Raw genomic sequence first — 22,101 nt, 5'->3', positions numbered from 1 at the left:
TCAAAACCTAGCCGGTTTCAAGGGGACAAAGTCAAAATGGATGTGCTATGTCTGAGGAAGAAGGTATAAAGCAGGAATGAAGAGAACAAAGGACTGGTCTGTGCACTGAGAAGGAGGACTTGGGCAGAAGAGTGCAGGGGGAAGGTAAAGAGAGAGGTGGGACATTCTGTTTTGATGGCAATCTCACAAAACCCATGGTCACTTCCCTTTATTGGAGGCCATCACAAATCCACCCCACTGCAATTACAGCTCCAGAGAGGAACATGTCATGGGGTGAAGATGGGAGACAACAGCATCTCACCATTTGATTCACACACACACAATCCTCCTGCCACCAAAGGTTGGCAGAATGATTCAAATCACCAGGCCCCCTGCCATCGGTGCCCTCTGCAGCAGGGATACCACAAGGTCAGCAGTGACATTTCACAAGAACTGCCATGCATGAGAGCCTGGCTGCAAAGAGCCATGGAAGAAAACCTACTCTGGGTCCAGCTCCAGCCAGGGACTCAGAGCAAAACACACATTTAAACCTAGAAGAGGACAAAAACAGGTACAAAACCAGCTCCAGGAGGGGAACAAAACCACCACCCCCTCCTGCAGAGCAGGTCCAACACCACCCCAGGGTCCCAGCACATGGTGGAACACGCTCAGATGGACCCCAATCAGTTCTTCACCAGGGAGCACCTAGTTAGGAGGAAGCCAACAGCACCCAGGGCAATGCCAAGAGCACAGGCTCAGCGGTTAATGAAGCCCAGCATTAATCAGGCAGCACACTCCTCTGTTTGCTTTTGCTCTGCTCAGGCACAGCTATTCATTTGCTGGGACACGGGAGGCCATGCACAGATGCTGACAAGGCAGACATCCAGCCATGGAGCCAGCGCACAGCAATTCAGCACCAAGTGCAGCTACACAATCCCTTTAATCTCAGCTAAAGATTTTTTTTTTTTTTTTTTTCCCTGGCTTCCTTTATTAAACCCTGATTACCATGGATAGGCGCTTTTCTCTGGGAGCCGGCATGGCAGGAAAACCCATACAGACACGTTGTCGACAACTCCCCCGACAAAGGCCGGCTTCTAACTTCAGCTAAATCCTTTCTCCCCCAACTTACAACCTGTCCAATGCCTTTCGCAAAGCGCAGGCAAGTCTCTCTTTGAGGGCACCCAGCATCCGAGCATCTTTTCTCTGGAGCTCACCACAATGAACAGCTCCCGGCACAAGCTGCAGCTTGTCCCATATAGAGAGATTAATTTCAGCAACGGGTTGTTTGCAAGGCACTTAAGCTCCGGCGACACAGCGTGGCATTCACTCATCACACAGATTATTCCATTCGGGCACTCGGATGGTGCCCATCACCTTGTTACCTGTGCACCTGCCAGAAGCATATTAAGTGAGAGGATTAACATTTGCCACGAGTGGGAATTTATTCCTTTCTTCCTGATTTCCCGTCTGAGAAAACTGCATGTGGATGCTGTTTCTCCCCGCATTTCAGACTTGGTTTCCTACCAGCAAAATCAGGTCAGAGCTGTGCTCCTTTGTGCTTGGAAAGGAGAGGGGAGAGGCTTGTAATGATTTCTTGGTTCCTCCAGGAATTTGCTACATGGAGACTCAAGTGAAAGAACACAAATATTCAGTGCCACAGAAACAAGAATGGAGTTTTGAGGTCATGGAAATGACCTACAAATCCAGAGACCGGGGTTAAACTCTTTTCTGGAGCAGACTTGCCTGTGAGTCTCCATGGGTGAATTCCCCTGCCACAATGCAGGTAAGTACTTCCCAGTCTCCCCAAATTATTCTGAGGACATCTATTAAAAATATTCCTTGTACAGACAACTGGGGAAATGATAAACACCCCAAACAAACAATTACAAGAGCACACCATGACACAACAGCGCCTTACATCGTTGATCCCAGTCTGAGGAGTGTCTTTATTACAACATATAGATCCAAAGCACCGAGAAAAGTGGAGAAGTGCCAAAATGCACACTGACAGGTTAACTTTTGCTTCAAATTCCTATTCTTTTCCCCTGTAAGAGCCACCATACACTCCTGGAGCTTCACCTTCCCCACTACAAAATGTTTTTCTATTGTATTTCACTGGGCAGCTCTCATGGGGATGGCAGTGGCCAAGAAAAGAAACGGCACTCACAGCTCAGGAGACCCTGATCAGATTGTCACTTTAGACACAAAGAGCAATAACCACAGCCCCTGCCCCTAAAGGGATGGTGCATATGGAAAAGAAAATGAACTGGGTTTCATCCCAGCAGGTCTTCCCGGCTGGTGTATCAAGTACAGCATTGTAGGACAGCCATGAAGAAAATGACATTTCTTCCTCAGAAGCTGCACCTACACTTGCAAATTCCTATCAAGGCCTCCGGGGCTCTGAAAGGAACTGAAATGAAGCCTCAAAATTTTCTGGACCTAGTCCAGAAGTGACGCCTAAACCCCCCCACAAGGGGCCCTGACCTCAGGTTCTCCCCAAGCCAGCAGGCAGCTATTTTGTTCTTGGCTGGGGCTGTAGAACACAGTTTCTGTCGCATTGAATGCCAGTGGGTGGATGTTTCCCCCTGCTTTGCAATCTTAGGAAGATCTGTGAGACACAATTCCTCTCTCTCAGGCTGAAGTCTTGTAATTAGCACTGTATAAATCCATGAAGAGCCAAATCTCATAAAACAGAGACCATACTTCAGCTGTCTCCTGAAAACCTGGCACAGAGAGCAACTCCAAATTCACAGTGACTTTGTGATCCCTGGCTATTTCACTCTCCAGATCTACACGAGGCACCAGCAAGGATAAAACACAGGGCTTGCAGGAAAAACAAAACCTTTAAACCTTGATCTACTGCTTGCTGGAGCACTGAGATCTATATTTGGAGCTGGAGAAACCACTTGCAAAGAAGCCAGGAGAGAATCCCCAATCTTCAAAGCCTGAGATTTTACTACATATTCAAAAGGCAGCTGGAGCAGAGGAGCCTGAGAACCATAGGGTAAAAAAAAGATGGGAAAAATCAAAGATGATACCATGATGGGGAATAAAGCTTGGAAATTAAGCGGGACAAAGATCCAGTGAATTTGCTGTGTAGGATCAGGCTTTCTGCAAACAGGGTGAGCCTCAATAACCAGTTACCTGTGCTTGGTGGTTCAGAGATGCTCACTCATATAATGACTGCAAAATTGCCCAGCTTAAAATGATTAATGCAGAGCAAGGGTACTCGCCGAGATCCAGGATCCTCTGGAGTAAGGACCATCAATCCTGCAAAAACCTTACGCTCAGAAATAGGCTGAACACACAGCAGGAGCAGGAACATAAAGAAAATGCCATTAATGGTCCTGTATTGCTGGGAAGGAACAGAGAGAGGTACGGTGATTTCTCTTCAGTGACACAGGGTTTGCAGCACAGGCAAGAACAGAAACTCCCGTTATGCTTTATTCAGCATAAAATTTCCTCCTTTCGTTCTGTGGCAGGTAGCCACACTGTTTTGGAGCACCAGCCACTGGCCACGGAGAGGGTCAGTGGAAAGAAAGATCTGATGCAGCAAATCCTTCAGCCTCATCTTCCCACGTGAAAGGCTAAGGACAGGGATTAGTGAGTACAGTCCCATAAAGCAGGCATGGCTGGACCATCTCCAGTCTCAGCCAGCTCCCGAGTCCAACACACACATTATCACTAGCGGGAAGAAGCAGTGCTGACTGGCATTTTCCCTTCCAATCCTAAATGAAAGCTTTGGTTTACTGCAGCCATTAGTGATATTTTTAGGGTGACGTCCGTACTGGGGATCATGGAAAAAAGCAAAACTTCTTGTTTCATACTAATTCTGACTAGATTCATAAGTGCTTCGGGGTAAGTCTTTGTGTCCCCATGAACCTCCTGGGCAGACACATGCCATTCATTTTATCACTCTGCCTTTAACATGACAGCTCTTCCACCATCTGTTCCGTCCTTCAGCCCCTAAGCAGGTCAGATGAGGGACAGTCTTCTTCCATGTTTCTGTAGCACCTAGGGCAACGAGGTCCCAAACTCATTAATTCATAACCTCATGAATCAAAGACTGGTTTGGTTCAGAAGGGACCTCAAAGCTCATCTCATCCCAGCCCCTGCCATGGCAGGGACACCTCCCACCAGCCCAGGCTACCCCCAGCCCCATCCAGCCTGGCCTTGGGCACTGCCAGGGATGGGGCAACCACAGCTCCTTTGGGCATCTTGTGTGTCTAAAGTCTTTACTTCATTCCACTTTAAAGTAACCTATTTATGTGGGCCCTATGGGCTTGAAAAAAGTTGTTAAGAGATCTCAGAAGTCTGCCTAGTCCATATTTCTGCCCCAAAGCTCACCATCTCCAAATTCCTGGAGTCTTCTGCAGAAATGAAATTGCTACAAAACATAACTTCTTTACAAATGGAAAACTACACTGGAAAGTATACATTTTCTGAATCATATTAATCTATTGCATGCTTTACTTGGTTCTCCTTAGCAAATGTAATAAAAACTGCATTAAAATATTTTATAATTTGCAACTGTACTGCCATAAAAACCCTTTTTGTCAAGTTCTAAGCAAAGCAGAGCTCAGTGCAACTTCTGTGCTCAGAGATTCCCCCGAAGAAAAAAATATCTGGGATAAGCCCAAACAAGAGATGTCCTTCCTCAGAGTGCTTTGACTAAAACCTTCCGTCCCCACTTGACTGGGAGCTTTTTGAGATGTCACCCGATCCAAAAGGCAAAGTGGCAAGGCTCTGGTGGAGAGCCCGATGCTTGCCCTAGCAGAGACATCCAGCTGAGACACAATTTCAAGCCCAGCAGCAGCAAGGGGGATTGACTACTTGTTCTGCTGATAGCTGTAATGAGGCGGTATGGACACAGCCCTGATAAGCAGCAGCTCTGTGATCATTGGGGGAAAAAAAATAATAATAATAAAAAACAGCAGTTAGACATCCATCCCTGAAGTCAGTGCCACCACAGTCCCACGAAGCCCTGGCGGGGAAGAAGACAAAGGAAGACCACAAACAGCACTTTCAGCAGAGAATCAATAGCACAACTCCCCCTCTTCCAAATTAATAACAACAACAATAATAATACGAGCAAACTATTTCAAACTTGTCCATAACTTTCTCTTCCAGTGACTTTTTTCGCTGCAAGGCAGAGGACAACCTAGCTGCTGCCAAGACATACATAGGCCAATGGGAAGTTATTCTTAGAGCCCTGCCCAGCTGTTGCTGCAGGATAACTAGCTCCTAATTACGCCGCGAGATATCACTGAACAAGACAGGGCACCTATGGCCGGGATCTGATCTAGGCAAGAGACAGAATTGTGCTAATACAGGCCAAAAAAGATAATCACATGCTCTGTTTGTTAACAGGAAGATTAGAAGAGAGCTGATGTTGTATACACAAACCCAGGCTGCATTTGCAAGGGGAAACACAAATGTGTCCCGTACAGCATACTGATGTTTATTTTTGCACAGAATTAGGCGATTTCTCTACACCCCGTTCAGGGCAGGTATGCATACATAATTACACCAGGCATTAACAGCAACACCTATGGCTCAGGTTGCCTGACATGTTCTATAGCAGGACTCGGTTTTAAGGTCCTCATTATCTTGACAGACATTAACTGCTCAGTGGACAATTTCCCCAGCTCGGTGTCTGCCTCGGGCTAGCATCTCTGGAGAAAGTTGCATTCACAATTGCTTGGGCAATTCTGAGAACTAAATTAGGGGAAAAGTTTTTGGAAGTTAATAGTATTTTTTGCGTGTATATGACCTTGGTTATATTCTTTCCCCTGTCTTACTGGAAAGCTTCCTTGCTTTGGAGCAGGTAGTAATAATTGGGAGAGTCCTCTCCTGCTGTCAAGGGGATCTTCTGGATATACCTGAAAGTGTCTAAATTTGACCATGGTACAGCACCTAACAATTGGTAAGTCACAGGTAGAGGATTTGCCTTTGCTACCGCTCCCAGGACGGATCAGATGGCACTTGGGCTATCACCACAGGATGAGTAAAACATGCTCAACACCAGGGAGGAAGGGACTAAGCAGGTTTTCCCTACACTTATTCACCGTGTCAGCTGGAGGCTGCTGCGGTGCTAAGCACTGCTGCAAAAGGAAAACTCTTCTGTGCTCCCTGATGGAGTTATGCTGCAGCTCAGCTTAATTAACCCAACTGGCAAGCACAAGAGGAGGAGGCTCTGACACAAGGAAGGGAAAGCTGGAAGTGGAGGAGGGAGAAAAAAAAAAACTGGGTAGAGACAATTTAGTAGAAGGGATATGAGAAGAGATGGGGACACGTGGGCAGATTGCAGATTTGCAAGTTCTGTAAGAACTAAAACATCCCCCCTTCATGAACAGTGCATTGATCCCACAGCTCCTGACTCTCCTGATTCCCCTGAGATTGGCTTCCTCCAGCTACTGATGACACATCTGAGGTCAAATCAGTTATACAAGATTAAAGTTTGGGGGAGAAAACTCCATTTTTTGGCTTGCTCGTGAGCTTAGAAAACATGTATTAAAACAAGAGGTGCAACTGCAAAGAAGAGAAAGGGGGAGGAAAAGAGCAGGTAATTGCTGAACTTTAGAAACAAGCAATATTCCATAATATACAGAATATTCTTGAGCCCTTCTATGTGTGTTTAGAAGAGGCTGCATGAGCAAAGGACAAGCCTATCCCCTTCCAACTCCTTCTCAACACCAATATTTAACGCCAAGCCTAGGATGTGTTACCAAATCATGAGACTTCACAGAATCAGGAGCAGCAGCTCTCACTTCCAGACTATATCTGAATATGTTAAAACCACTCAGACCTTGGGAGGAGCAGGTGGTGCAGACCCTGATGACGTGACCTTGCTGTTATTTTGCCATCCTGTCATACATCATCCTAGCACATCACACCTTGTCCTTCAGGACCCTTTCAGCTCCGCTCCATAAAATAACACATCGCTGCTTGCAAAAATAACCAAATATTGCTACAAATATCCAGAGCCCAGAAGTTTCCATCCAGAAACATCCCAGGGAGACAGAGGTCCAGGGGGTAGAGGGCTTGGCCAAGGTGACACAGAGCCAGCACGGATGAGCCAGAACCACAGCCCATGTGTTCAATCCCCAGCTCACTGCCACGGAGACACAACTGTTATTCTGCAGAGCCATGTGCGCAGCACCAGGGGAACCTCCTTTATAGCTGATTTTCTCAATTATTTTCTCCTACGGTGCAGGTTTCAGGAACACATGCATACCCTAATGGCTCCAGAGTGGTAAATTCCCATCAGTCTTAAACCCATCCGCTCTGCAAGCACTTTGCCAGCCTCAGCAGAATGGGTGCATTACACGCTCAAGTGTCATTGTTGAAGCTGCTTTAAATAGTCCAGTGGTCACTGTACTCAGCCATGTGTCTGCACGGACGCGTCCAGGGCGTCCTGAAATGATACAGGCTGCTGGCACCCGGCCTGCGGAGCTGGTGGGAGGAAGGGAGGAGGTGTCTGATCAATCCCCTGTGCTGCTAAAGCTCTCTGCAATCCATACGGGTGCGTCCCCGCAGCGACAAGCACCGGGAGGAGACACTGCCAGGCAGCCGCCAGCAACGGCACTCGGTAGGGAGCTTGCTGCTGCTGCAAAACACAGCTGTAAAAGGCAAATCTCTCTTTCCCCTTCCAGAAATATCTTCCCCGGGCCAGGCTCTTGGACATGGACGGAAGGTGCAGATGCTCTGCACTTTGCAGGATCTGACCCTTCACTTAGCACGGTGCTATCAGCAAATCAACAAGTCACCCCAGAGCAGCCACAAGGAGGGTGACTCGATTGTTTTAGCTGTTTGCACAGCCTCCCAGTTGCAGATGCATCACCACAAAGCATCGGCTGTATGAGGATGGGTGTTACAGAGAAAACCCAGCACCGCAGTCCTATGAGGTCTTTCAGTCTGCAAAAGATAGTTTAGGGGGTTGCACTAACCAGCAGTTTCAGATCTGGATCGTACTACCCAGAAGAGAGTTGCTTGATTGCTCAGTCAGCTGTGAGCAAAATGTCACCCCAAACTCTAATTTAATCCAGATCCAAACACCATCTGCTTTACCCTTGTCTGCTCACACACCATCTAAAGGCACCTGTGTTGGAGGCAATGGGGAGGTGGGGGTGTGGGAAGGTCACCTCTGCTGGTGAAATCCTGGGCATTAGCAATGGAGGTCTTGGTAATAGGATGCAAGACATGGAGAAACACCGCAGAGCAGATGCACAGGTGCTGAAAGATGAAGAGCCACTGAGGACTGCTCTCCACAAGCCCTTCTGCTCCCCGCAGCGCATCGCACTGCAAGCCTGCCCCATGTTCCCACTGCCTCCATCCCCCTCTAGGAGAGAGGGAGATCCAGCATGAGAGCCAACAGCTGCGCTTTGAGCAATGCACAAATCCTAAATACCGTTAAAAGCATGCAAACCCATGCCCGTGAACCCCTGCCTTTTCTGGGATGTGGACAAAACCGCTCCGATTCAGGAGCATCATCTGGGATGCAGCCCTGGCTCCCGCGGGGCTGGGACACACAGCCCGGGGCCGACAGGGAGGCTCTGGTGGCTGCAGATGGATTTTCATGACATGAGGCAAGCTCTCCGATGGGAGGCTGGGCTCAAATCCGCCCTGGTTTCAAAAGTTAGAGCCTGTAAATCTTTTGCTCGCATTAGGGAGGGAGGGAAATGCAGCTCGCGTTGGTGGTGGTGGGGTCAGGCTGGATGCAGCCGTGGTTTGCAAGGGGTGCTGCTGAGCTTATTAGCATGGGCCTGGGGAGCACATCTGGGTGCCACCTGTGGGTTTATTTTTATTTTTATTTTTATTTTAAACTTACTAAAACAAAAGTGAAGCACTAAGGATGGACAGGGACTCCTCCAAAAAGCAGTAAGCCCACATAACACCTCTTTGGCACACAGAGCCTCATGAGGTCAGTGCTAGCAAACACACCCAGGCAACGCAGAAGATGCCTGGACCAAGCCAGGCTCCAAATCCATGGCCATGCCTCAGTTCTATGGGCCCATCACACCCTGTTGTTTTCTCTGCAGGTAGCAAATCCCCTGCACGGGGAGCCCACAGCTTGCAGCTGCGGTCCTGCCCGATGCCCGAGGACAGGGATAAAAAATTGTAGCAGCGTCCACAGGTACAAAAAATGCTCTCGCAATTCAATGGGTTATGAATAACAAAATATTTCTGCTCTGTGGCCATCTGCATGCCATCCACCCCCACAAATCTGACACATTCCTCCTGCAGCTACAATATTCGTTTTGGGAAGAAAATTTCCTCTTTTCCCTGCCTTCAAATCATGCACGAAGGTAGCACTCAACAGGCAGTTTCTCTGGTAGGACCCATGCAGACTAACATTGTGCCAAGCACCACGACCTCAGAACAGAGGTTTTTCTACAGAGGTGCCAGAAATAATACAAATAAACTCTTCTTCTTTCCTTGGCTTTATATCTACAGCTCCCACACATCACTACCAGCGGGGCTTTAAAACTAAAACAGACTGGGTCTACGTGGCTTGAATTTAGCCTGGAAATTTATCTCTTCTGCTGAAAGCTCTGTGTTTGCTTGATCTTCCTGCCTTCCAAGTTCTACAAGTGCCACATGTTGCACAGCTGGATTCCTGACAGAGAAAGAAAACAGGAGGGAAGAGAGAAGAGATTAATATATATATATGTACACGCATGAATGCAATGGCCAAGGTTTTCAAAAGTCACCTGTGAACTTCAGCAAAGTACCTTCAAATATCTCCAAGGGACCTATGTGTCGGAAACAGAGCTCTTGAGCTTCCAAAAAATCTGCTCTCCATGGGCAGAAGAGGAAGAAAAAGGACCTGGGGCTCTGAAGGACTCGCTGCTCTGAAGATGCTCCCGACCAGCTCTTGCAGGAAAGGACCTGCAGAGAAGACTGCGTCGGGGAAGGCTGCGGATGGGGCAGCCAGGAGGAGGGATAGATGTGTGCAGCAATAAGGGAAACACTGACTGTTAATTCTCAAGCTTGCTGGGGTGTGACTATTAAAATAATAATGTGTTTGTCCAGTTCCGGGAGAATTTGTTCACCCTCAGCAGCCGTAAGAGGGGAATACCCCCAGGCTCCAGCGAAACTGATGGGCTCGCACAGAAGTGGGCAGCAAGGGCCTGGCGTGCCAAGCGAGCTGTAAGGCAAGGAAAGCTGAAGGGAAGAAAGCTTGATCATCTGAACCAACATCTAGAAAAAAAATAAAGCAAAACAAAACAACAACAAAAAAAGTAACCGCACCACAGGAGAAAATGAAGAAAATATTATTTCCTGCAAAATGAAGTATTGCACTCCTTCTGCAACAGGAGGGGGGGGAAAAATCAAAACCAAAGCAACCGAGAGCTTCAGTTCATAAATACGGGAGAAGGTCAGCTTCCTCCTCACCAATAACTCAGTCCCACAGGAATCGAGTGTGATATTTGATATAGGGCAGACATTTGATTCTTTCCTCTGTGTGGGAAGGCCGAGACATTCATCTCCCACCCCTCCGTCCACGTTCCCCACCACGTAGCGGCATCACTGCGGGCAGCTTTGGGTCCCTTCTGCCCAGCACCCTGCTCCAGCAACAACATATTGCAGCTTAAAATCCACTCCCTCTTAACCCTGACCTGAGGAAGGGATGATTTCATCTGTGTTTGGGGCTAGGCAGTTGCTGTAATAACCTTCTGCCCACGAGGAGACTTTGGAAGAGGCAAATTATGGGTGGCAAAGTGAGTCGCCCGTCACAGGGAGAAGCAGAAAAGCACAAAGAAGGAGAAGGAAAGATGGAAAGGGGAGAGAGGACAACCACCAGATGAAACGTATGCATGGACAGGACCGTGTTTTTCTCGTCCAACTCACTGTTACATCTCTCTACATCGTGCTATAGCTTTTGCATGTACTCATGATATTTTCTATCACACACACCCATACCCAGAAGGAGGGGAGGCAGAGCAGGCGAGCATCCCCTGAGCGACCCCTTTGCCATCAGCTTTGCCTGCACCAGACCAGCACCTTCTGAAAAACATCAAAATAACCAAGTTCACAGGGAGCCACATTCCCAGACACAAAGGCTTTTTGCAGGATTGCACCATTTATTCCCAGTCTCATGCTGGAGCAAGACCTCAAAGTTTTTCCTTTCTTTTCTCTCCTCCCTACAGACTAGAAAAAAATCCTTCTCCCTCCAGCACCTGACGGATTGCACAGAAATCAAGGGATGGTGGAGGAATAAGAACTGGACTTGTCCTAAACCCCTTGCACTCTGGCTGTGCAGCCAAACTCCTGCTCCAGAAACCTCATCCCGGACCTGCAAAACCATGCAACAATGGGCAAAATTGTCAGGGACCTGAGAAAATCACAGGGTGACCAGAACAGCATTTTCTAAGCATGTTTATTTTTCATGTGTGTGTAGAAATGCGTATTTTTTATACACAGAATGTGTGCATGTAGTCTTAAAGGAAAAGGGAATTTCAGCTTCAAGTGCAAATGAATGAGAGATGTGGACAGGTGCCGGCAGTGCAATGCCACTAAAAGCCCAGATCTTTTCTTAACTGTGGGACACTCAAGACTTCTCTAAAAATAATGCAAAAACAGACCCAACCATCAGGAAAAAGGGCGGTGCATGCAAAAAAACCTGTCTTTTCCCTGGCTCGTACATAATGCACAGTGCACGTGCGTGTGTGTGAGCGTCGGCTGAGTCAGTCTGAGGCTCTGCCTGGTGTCAGCCATGGACTGTGCCAACGACAGCAGTTTCTGACAGCCCTTAATCACACCACTTACAGCCTCTGGCGAAGGGGACGGGTGACGGAGGAGGCGAGTGCTTCTCCTGCGGGGTGAAGCCATCCCGCATCCTTTGCCAAAACGAGTTGTGTGACACTGACAGGTTCGTAATCGCAGCCTGTGCTGGGACGCGTTATCCTGAGGGGTAACAGAGGGCACAGCTGGGAGAGAAACCTGAGGTATGGGGGGAGAAAAAGAGAAGAGGTCCCATGGGGACATGGGGAATTACGAGGGTGGACCAGGTGGTGGCTTGGGGGGACTCAACCCTACCGTGTATCAGGGCATCTCTGGGGGTTCAGCACTGCAAACGCCCAGTTTGACATTTGGAAGCAACTGGGAGGCAAGGAGTTATCTCTATTTCCATGCAAAATAGGAAAAAACAGTGAGAAATATGAACAGGCAGGTGGTCACACTGAGAACGTGCAAGCCCTGCTACCCACCTGCACCTCAGCTCCCCAGCACGGACATAGGAAATAATTTCTACAGGTCTCAAGGGTCCTGGAAAGTCCAGCTGGGCTTGTGAAGATGCTAAAAAATCCTCCACTTAGTCCAGATTTGGAAAGCTTTGGGAAGAGTTTTGCCGTGCACCGTGTTCTGATTATTTACTTCTCCGTGCTAAGGAGAGACCTACTTCACACACTGCCTCCTGGAGAGGCAGAAAAATCAGGCATGGAAAATAAAAAGGAAATGGAAATCGACTTGATAGCTCCTTCCCCTTCCTAATGGGTAATACTTACCTAATTATGCCTGCTTGCCATTTCCTTTTCCTGCTTTCTTTGAGACGTTTTGCAGTAAGAAATTTGTCCCCAAAGTTGTTACTTTCATTCCGAGGCATCCCTTTGAGCTGTTTGAATGGCTAAGGCAGGCAAGGGCAGCAACACCATTAAAAGGGAAGGAAAAAAATCCTTTCTGAATGGTTTTGACAGGCGTTGCTTTTAGTGTCCAGCTCCTGCCACATGCAGCTCCCCTCCCTTCCCTCCCTTCTCCCGCTCGCAGCTGGGCAGAGAGGTGCAGCTCCAGGGATGCCTCATGCCTCCTGCCACAGTGAGAAGCTTGGCCAGGGAAGGAAAGAAAAAGAGTGCAAAGATGCTCCGAATCCAGCAGTCAAAACAGCAGCTTGCAGCTGGTGTTTGGGGAGAAACCCAAGACTTGATGCTCTCAGAGCTGGGGGGATCCAAGGTGGCACCCCGCACCGGTGCCAGGTCCTTGGTATCCCTTGAACGACCTCTCTCCAAGCACATCGGTGCCACAACCAAATTTCCAGGCAGCTCAGGATGGAGAAAAGTGATGGCAGAAGCAAAATATGATCCCTCTAGCTCCACCTTCACATGGGTGACCCTACCAAAAACACATCAAGTTTTCATCATCTCCACTCTCCTTCCTTTAGGGTAGGTCCCAAGTAGTGCTATGCTTAATTGCACTGGGAATAAGATGGGGTGGCACATGCAGGACACCCAGGAGCAGGGGAAATGTGCTCTGCTCCTCCCCTGCAAACAAAAACACTCCTTCCTCCTCCTGCATCCTGCCTGGGGGATGCGCCCAGCCGCTGGCATTACACCTAAGAGCTGCAGGAATCCCATGGGGTCTCAGGGGATTCTGGCAGGGGGAAGGCTGAGCATTCAGCCCCCCGGCCCCATCCCTCCACCTCTGAGCCACCCGTCCCAGGAAGGCCCCCGAGCCCTGCTTTTGCACCCCTGCTCTTGCACCCCGGGGTGTTTTTCTCTCTTCTCCGCAGGGAGCTCAGCTTCCAAGAAGGGAAGCACAAAGCCCGAGGGGATTGACTTCAAGCGATGAAACGGGCCCTGTAAAAGAAGGTGTTTTATTCCTGCTCGAGGGGGGTGCTTTAAAGAGCCTCCTTTTGTTCCCTCAAAGGCTGGGAAGGATGTTCCCCAGCTGCAGGCTGGGGAGATAGAAAGCAGGGTGGGGGGGGAATTCAGGGAACTTCAAGGGCCACAGCCTGCAAGTGACAGCAGAGATTGCCCCACACGTCACGTGCGGGATCCTGCAGTGGTCCAGCCATTCCTGCATCCCTCCCGCCCCACAGGGCTCATCCCTCCGGGGAGCATCTGCAGCAGGTGCATGGAGAGCCCAGAGCAGCCCAAAGTCTGGAAAACCTGCGCTGTTTCTTCTTATTAATGTTTATTTTTAGTTTTTTTTTTTTTTTTTTTTTTTTGGGGGGGGGGGGAGTGGTTTTTAGGGTTCTGGGGGGCAAGGGAGCACAGGTTGCCCATGCATTTTGCCCTCCATCTCCACGCTGCACTGCACCTGCCCTGGCCGGAGGAAAAAAGCATCCCTGCTGCTCCAGACATCCCCCCATCCTCCCCTCCATTCACCTCCCAGCCCCACCGAGCCACCCCTCTGCAGTAAACTCAGCATCCCCGGGGCTGCTGGGCCGTGAAGGACAGCAGGGCAGGGGGAGGTTTCCTCGCAGAGCCACCTCTGCAGTGCTGCCAGCCTCGAGGGCAAGCCGTGAACCCCGGCACCCAGCCCTGCATCCCTCCTGCGCTGCCCAGCTGGGCACTCCCCAGACCCATGGATGTGTCTGGGGAGATGTGTAAGGACGCTCTTTGGACAACCCATCCTGCAAAACAGAAGACGTGGGTGCTCAGCACCTAGGCTTATACAGGAGATACCTCTTCCTACTGCTGCCCTCATTCCTGGGGAGCAAAGAAAAATCCCAAAGCTGGATCCGTCCCACCCTCAGCATCTGGAAAGCGATACTTAGGGAAGGCAGAGGGGTACCCCTAGCACGGCATCACCCAGGCTGCAGCCAGCACGGGAGCAGCAGCATCTCCCCGCACAGCCTGGCCGGGTGCCTGGCTGCAAGGGGGTCCGGGAAGAGCAGGAGCCCGGGATGGGAGAACCAGAGGAGGTTCCCTGCCTGCCAGCGCGGAGGGATGGGTTTGCAGAGAGGGCAGGGCTTCAGCAAACGGCAAGGAGCAGCGCATGCAAAGAGATAAGAGAAGGTATTTACCAGGCAATCGCTACAGGGTCCCGTGAATATGGTATTTGTGATGGATGAATAGACATATTATTACAGGACTTAATGCAAACCCGTCGCACCAAATGGCGACACGCAATTACTAGTTGGGAAATAACTAAGCTCATTATAATGAAACGCTTCGCTCAAATCCCCCTCCAAAGGAAGGATCTGACGAAGGAAGGGACCTGTGACGGAACATACTGGGGGATTTGTTTAACCAGCTCAGCCCGCTGGGCTCGCTCAGCACGCTCGCTAAAGCCCGGCTCGTGGGGCAGGATAACGCCCCCGACCCGCACGGACAGCACCCCGCACCCAGCTCCGGGCTCATCCTGGCACCAACCCCGCGTTTAGGAGATGAAAAGAGGCACCTTTCGCTAATAAATAATAACGCTAACTATGCGTTTCTATAGCAACTCATCACCATAGCAGCTCGGCGCAGGAGGAGGACTTAGGGGCTGATCCTGCCTTCTTCAGGGTGAGGAGGCAAGTGCCCTTCTGGGGTGGCTCCGTCGGGGGCAGAGCGGGGGTGTAAACCCATAACCGCCCCTCCAGGCTGTCCCTGAGTGCTCACAAACCCCCCTCTGGCCAGGAGGACACCGTGATGGGGAGAGTGGGGCCAAAAGGAGGAGATGCCCTGCGGCAGTCACACACCTGCAGGGGAGAAATCAGCCGTGTAAATACCCCCACGCGCCCCCCCCCCCAGCACACGCACGGCTCAGGGTAACGCTCACAAAGCTCCACCTGTTGCTCTGCTTTGAGCAAGAACTGGAGACTTGTGCCAAAATCCTAACAAATCAAGCAGGCTTCACAACACACTCCAGCGAGTCACTTTTTTTTTTTAAGCCACTAAGTCATGCTAGTAAGTCATGCCCATACTAATTTGCTTTTTTTAAACTAAAGTATCCAAATTACCAAGAAAAGCCTTTGATTAGCTCCACGACTAGCGTGGTCATGTTCCCAGCTCACCTCCTCTCTCTGCTTTCCCCCCAGCCCAGAGCAGCCTAAGCCCATCTCCACGTCCAGAAGCCTTTTCCCTTCCAGAAGAAGGGGACAAGACTCAGGGCTGGGCCAGTGGCCACCCGTGGCTATTAGCTCTGCCCACTGGGCTAGTCCTCAGGCCAGAGAGCGAGCTCCCAGGCTGAGCCTCACCCGTTTTATCACCTCGTTGACCAAAAATGAGTCGTTTGTAAAGCTCATTAGGAAAAAACGCTGTGAGACGATGACAGTCACTTCTACAAGACCGGGGTGCTGCAGCCCCCACACCTGGTAGATGGGGAAAACAAGACTTGAAGAAGCCAAAGGACCTGCTGGGGGCTGCGGGGCAGCCCTCCAAACACCAAATCAAAGTCTCCCCCTGGCAGCTCAGAATAAGTAAAATAAGTAAAATAAAATCAAACAAAGCCGTGGCACACACTGAGCGCTTGCTGGTCCATCAATAGGCAATTGGAACCGGATACACCTCCTTAGTCCCTAAATGAGTTTTCTTTCCAGCACTACATTACGGACAAATCCCCGGTCACAAAATAAATAAATAAAATAAATCCCTTTTCACAATCAGGGCCACACGTGTGTGCAGCGAATCTCCCAGCCTTTTCCCAGCTTCCCAGCACAACCACCTTCCCTTTGGGGGCAGAAGAGGGGTGAAGAAGAAAGGAAAGAAAATCAAAGACAGAAGAGAAGGAGAAATGAAGTGGCAATTTCCCCGTTAAGCTGGGGATCAATACGAGGGCTCATCCTGGTTTCTGTATCACAGCGGCGCAGCTCTGGCTGCTCAAGTCCAGACTGACACAACTCCAGCGCTTGACTTATGAGCGCTTCGAGATATTTTTAATTTAAATCTCGCCGCAGCCGGGTACGGAGCCATCCAGGCTTTGATTTACTGCTGATTCGCCGCTCCGATCCCTATAACTCTAAACTCAGGCAGCAAACAGTTTAGCGTCGAGCATCGGATGAGCATCGAGGGGCTGCTGGTGGCAAGCGCTCATTCCTTGCTTCAGATGCAACGAGTAAATAAATCCTGGTGGTTACATGCAGTCCCCAAGTTCAGCATCACGTCAGGACTTCAAAGGAAAACAATATTGAGATGGAAGGGCTCCACCACCGTGCAGTGTTTCGTGCTCAAGGAGAAACAACAGCCGGGGCAGGGCAGCTCATTTGGCAACCATTTACATGCGTTGGGTGCAGCATCACTGCGAGGGTTCACCGGGTGGCGAGATTTATTCCCCTGCCCCTTGCACAAGCTGTGAGGAGGGGGAGGCATGCGAGTATATATCACGCAAATGCCTGCAATGGGAACCTGCCCCGTATTATCTGCATTAGAGGCACACATTCGCCCTGTCAGAAGGACAAGGGAGATGCGAGTGCCAGTCAGCTCCTGTAAATTTATGGCTGGTGGCTTGGAAAGCCCCGGCAGACCGCTTGTGTGTGGATGAAGCAGCTGGAGGGGAGCTCGGAGACAGGGCTCCCTCCTGGGATGCTCCAGCCCTGCTCACCACAGCTTTCCTCTATTCCTGCGCAGAAGAAACCCGTGAACTTCAACCTCCTGCCTCATGGGTCAGGATTTCTGTTTTACAGCCTTAACCACTTCCTTGGCAGCAAGGTCTGGAGTAAAAGCAGGTCCCAGAGTTTGTGGGCGACCTCTCTCTAGGGAAATCCCCCCAAACGAAGGTCCACACTACCTGTTGATATGCAGCATAGGAGGGATGGGGGTTTCAGCCCAGTCCCTGCTCCTGCTCAAGCCTTCAGGCTCTCCTCCAGCCCTGGGGGTCTTCTCCTGACATCAGCATTGAGGTGGAAGCAGCGGTCACCATCCTACTTTGAGTCTCCAGCAAGCTTCATGCTGCTGGAGAGCTGAGCTGTGTGTATTAGTGCGTCTAGATTGGGATGACCACTGGGTTTCCAAAGCAAATGATAACCTTTCAAAGTCCTCCAAAGGCTCAAAGAGTTTTTGGTGGTGGTGGTGGTGGTCTGTTTGTCTTTTGCCAAAGGAAAGGACTACAGGATAGATGCCACCTGCAGTGATTCCCACTGCAGGGGATGCAGGGCACAGACCTGGAGCCTCCCTCCTGGCTTCCTGTTTGGCACCTTGCAAGATGTGCCCAAGGAAGGAAGAGGAAAAATTGGCAGAATTGGCAATGAAGAATTTGGCCAATGAAGAACAAAGAAAACCGGAGTCAAAAATAATTTTTAAAAAATCACAAAATGAAATACCATTTGGGAAAATCACTACGCAGACTGTCCACATCACAATACTACCCAGTTTTGCAATGATCACTCCATTTCCAAGGGTCATTAAAATCATTTTATATCCAATTTTAAATATGCAAGCTTCACGGGAGCACAGCTGCCCCCTGGCCCACATGCTCACCCAAGGTGAGGGTTTCTCATTTTCCAGCACCTGTCTGTTATTTTAACTGCAAAAATTGCAATCCTAAAAGTACTCTGTCCTGTTCAAGCACTACTTCTGGCCGTGGAAGCACGGGCTTGAGGGCAGGGGACCTCTCACTGCTCCCATTTTAAGAACACCTTGGGGTTCAGTCTGCATCTCATGGTGGTGAGCAAGGGGTCCCACCAGTACATGGGGTCAGACTGAGCCTTCTGCCTCTCCGTGCCTCAGTTTCCCAATCTTTTTCAGAGGAATGAGAACACTTTCTCACTCTTTAAGTACTTCACAGCCTGAATGAAAAACACTTGGGGAACCCTGTGCATTTCTTTATGTTTAGGGTGGTTTTTTTTTTTGACTCAGTCTTCTTGAGAACTCCAACCCCAGGGATATAAAGTGCTTTTCAGCCCAGTGGCAGCCATGCAGGGAAGCATGCCCACCACTAGCATCCTGCAATAAGTCAGCGTGCTGCCCAGACGGGAAGTCTCATGGCCTTGGGCGCCTGCAGGGGCTGGGGACTGTTAATGCAAGCAAGAAGGAAGGAGTCAGAAAGAGCCCTCTGAAGACTCTCGACACACTGATGGAGAGCAGAAAGGGCTTTGTTTGTTGAGCCCCAAGCCATCTGAGGGCTTTTTGAAGGGAAATGTTCATACCCCAGAATAATATATTCTTTGATGGCGGGGGGCAGGACATGAGACTTTGGAGACCCATCAGTGCAGGGCTGATGCTGGATCTCGCTTGCTATCAGCATCATAGGGGGATTGCGGCTAATAAATCAAGAAGAGCCAAGTGACTCCCAGGACAGATGATCACAGCACGCCACTGTGCTTGAAAATGCCTGCATGCAATGCCAAGCCACAAACTTTGGCACCACCAGCTCCAAAACTCAAAAGCCCTACCTCCAACACCCTCCCCAGGCAGGATCCCAACACGCTAGCACGTAGAGCACAAGCCTACTGTGCCAGCGTCATCCTCGGCTTTTTAAGAGGCTTTTCAGAGTCCCCTTCCAAACAAGAAATTAATTCCTATGCAGCGTTAACCCTCGGCACGCCCGAGCATCCGAAAACCTTGCAGGGCTTTCCACCCTGGGGCGCGTCAAAGCCCGGCGCTCGGGGAAGGAGGCTGGTTTTATCGCAACCCTTCAGCCTCGAGGAGATCCGTAGACAAAGCGATTCAGCAAAAGGAGAAAGACGCAGCACAAAAGGGGCTCCGGCATCCCTCCTCCCCTCCTTGCTGCCCCCCACGGGATCTGGCTGCCGAAGCCGGCTCCTGGCTCCCCCCCGGCAGATCTCAGCAGCGCTGGTGCTGAGCGGAGCCCTTCGCCTGGCCACATCTACAGGGCTGCCTAGCACCAGGCTCACCGCGAGTGCTGGCAGGTGAAAGCATGAGGGAAAGCTCGAATATTTCCTCTCCCGGTGGAGAAGTTCAGCTTCTCTCCCAGGATTTGCGATAGCACTCAGCCCTCCGCTAGCCAGGCAGGCTGAACAGACTTAACAACAGTCTTCAGCGCCTGCAAGGCTGAAGCAAAAAGCTTCAGCGAGCAAAAGCTTCCCAACAGCACCGTGATTGATCGTCAGCCTGTATTTTAAAACACCCGTCTCGGACATCAACAATGCCCAGATCGGGTGGCTGTCATTTATGTTGCATCTTATGGATATCACCGAGCGCCGCGCATTGAAGATGGGATGGAAAGGAAAAGCCTCGGACTGGTCCTTTAGGAAAGGAGACACCCCCCGAGAGGATGGGTCTGGGCAGAGGAGGGAAGAAAATCCCCAGGCTTTCGTGGCGGGGCTGGGGTTGCGTATTTCAACCTGGCTGCGCACGGAAAGCGGGCACACATCTGTTGCACCGCTCGAAGCCCAGCTCCGGCGAAGGGTCCCGCACACAAACAAACACGCAAATGCTTCCCGAGACAACCACGGCACAAACGAAACGCGGCTCTCGTCCCTCAGCCCTTAAGACAGTGGCTTAGCCAGGGGGAGGGAGTACCTAATCTCACCCTGGGAGGCACACACTGTAATTAAAATCAGAGACCCCATGCTCCACCGGTCCCACCCGCTCGCGGATTTAACCAGCTTCCATAAACAAGACCCAGGTGAAACGGAGGACAGATAAAAGAAAATAAGTTAGCACGCCTTATGCCTTCCAAAATATTTGTGCAGGGCTGGTGCACTCTCCAGATAAGTCCCCAACAGGCTGCAAGCAGCCGCATCGGCTGCAAAAATCCCCTGACACCATCATTGTTCCCCTGCAGTAAGATCATCCTGGGGGTCCCGGTGCAAACCTCCCTCCCAGCATCTCTCTCCCCCCCTGACCCGAGCATCCTCCCATACCCAAAACCTCACATCCCAGGCGCCGGAGGGAAGCCACGAAAGACCCAGGTGCGTTTCCAGCCGGCTCCGTGGCACGGCTGCCCGGCGGCGAGGCTGCGGGGAGAAGCGGAGCCAGACGCGGGGTGGAAGTTGAAGGGAGAGGAGCTCGGCCACACGCTTCCCACCTGGTCCCTTCTGCCAAGGCGAGTCCTGCAGGTCCTACACCCGAATCCAGCAAGGCGAGGGCTGCGTCCCTTTCGCAGAGCGGGGAGCAGATGGGGCTCCAGCAGGCAGGTTTCCTCTGGGCTGGGGATGCAGCAGCCACATGCAGCCACTCCAAACCCAAACAGCGCTCAGCCCTGCTGGGGCTGAGCGAGTGGGTTTGTTTATCTGGGAGGAACTCATCTGCTGCCGGAGTATTATATTTCCACCGAAACCATGTGCGGCTCGGTGTTTAGATCACTTCTCCCTGTCTGCATAATTTAGGGGCATATGTCTGATAAACGCGGAGCATCAATAGGCAGGTTTCGGTTGCAGCACACACACACGCGCGGAGGGAGGGAGGTTTTTACAGCGCTGACTCCGCAGCCGGGATTTCGGCAGCCCAACTCCCCGGCACCTTGCGGGAAAGGGAACGACGGGGGTGTCCCCCTTCCCAACGCGGTGTTCCCTGCTGGGGATGGCCCCTCTGTCCCCCCCGTCCATCGGTCAGCCTTTTTTTTTAGGGAGGGGGGGGTCGATCCTCCCCGGGAAAAGGGCTCTGCCTCCAGCCCCGTCCAGCTGCAACCTCGTCGGGAGCAGGAAAAGTTTGCGAATGCCTCCAGCCCGGGGGAGGCACTGGGGCACCGAGGGAGGGGAATAACCCCTCCGAGGGGGTCGGGGTGGCCGGGGGGAGTGTGGGGGGTGATTAGGGACAGGTTGCAGCGCTGAAGCCGCTTCCTCGGGGGAGAAAAGTTGAGCATTGTGCCTGGGGAAAAAAGCCACCGGGGACCAAAATATCTGTGTTTGGGGGGGGGGGGGGGGGGGGCCCCCCCACCACGCCTCCAAAACCCCCCCCCCGATGGGGGGGGGGGGGGGTAGGGGACACGGGGGCTCCCCGCTGCCACCCCCCCGAGCATCCTCCCGAGCCGGGAGCAGCGGAGGGGCCGTGCCCAAGCCCCCCCCGGCTCTGCGGGTCCCTGCCCGAAAGCCCCGACCCCCTCCCCACGACCCGGGGGGGTGGAAAAAGCACCGGGGGGGCGGGGGGGGAACTCCTCCTGGGAGCCTTGCCCAGGTGTGCAGGGCAGGTACCGCTGCAGCCCCGCCGGCCCTCCCGGGGCATCCTCCGGGGCATCCTCCCTCCGCTCCCCGCTTCCCAGGCAGGGCGAGGGGGTGGGGGGTTCCTTACCTGGGAAAGCTCCTGGCTTGCTTTGGGTGGGTTTATTATTATTATTATTATTAAATATATATATATATATTTCCTCTCCTTTCCCCCCACTTCAGTCTTCAGAGCAGGCGCCGCATTGACACTGCAGATGGTCTGTGTGTGTGTGTGTGTGTGTGCGTGTGCGTGTGTCTCTCTCTCTCTCCAATCCCAAATACTCCACGGAGGCGGAACGCGGAGAGCCCCTCTCCCTGCACTGGGCAAACCGCGTCTGGCTCGCCCAGAGCGGGAGGAGGGGGGGGGGGGGGGG

General features: G+C 51.3%; 1 protein-coding gene across 14 annotated transcripts in view; it reads right to left on the bottom strand.

Moving 5' to 3' along the window:
- The window catches only part of PLXNA4 (plexin A4), a 407,314-nt gene extending 385,223 nt beyond the window's left edge, over positions 1–22,091 (bottom strand). For 13 of the 14 annotated variants that reach the window (XM_035315928.1, XM_035315934.1, XM_035315930.1 and 10 more), the window contains exon 1: positions 21,816–22,091. The gene's annotated coding sequence lies outside the window, so the exon portion shown is untranslated. Of the gene's footprint in view, positions 1–20,613; positions 21,028–21,815 lie in introns of those variants that run through there. The other variant, XM_035315929.1, reaches the window with a different exon arrangement.
- Between the last annotated feature and the right edge of the window lie 10 nt (positions 22,092–22,101).

This window comes from Oxyura jamaicensis, chromosome 1, assembly GCF_011077185.1.
Source record: "Oxyura jamaicensis isolate SHBP4307 breed ruddy duck chromosome 1, BPBGC_Ojam_1.0, whole genome shotgun sequence".
NCBI lineage: Eukaryota > Metazoa > Chordata > Aves > Anseriformes > Anatidae > Oxyura > Oxyura jamaicensis.
The sequence above is the reverse complement of the archived record's forward strand: the minus strand, read 5'-3'. Positions and strand labels throughout refer to the sequence as shown.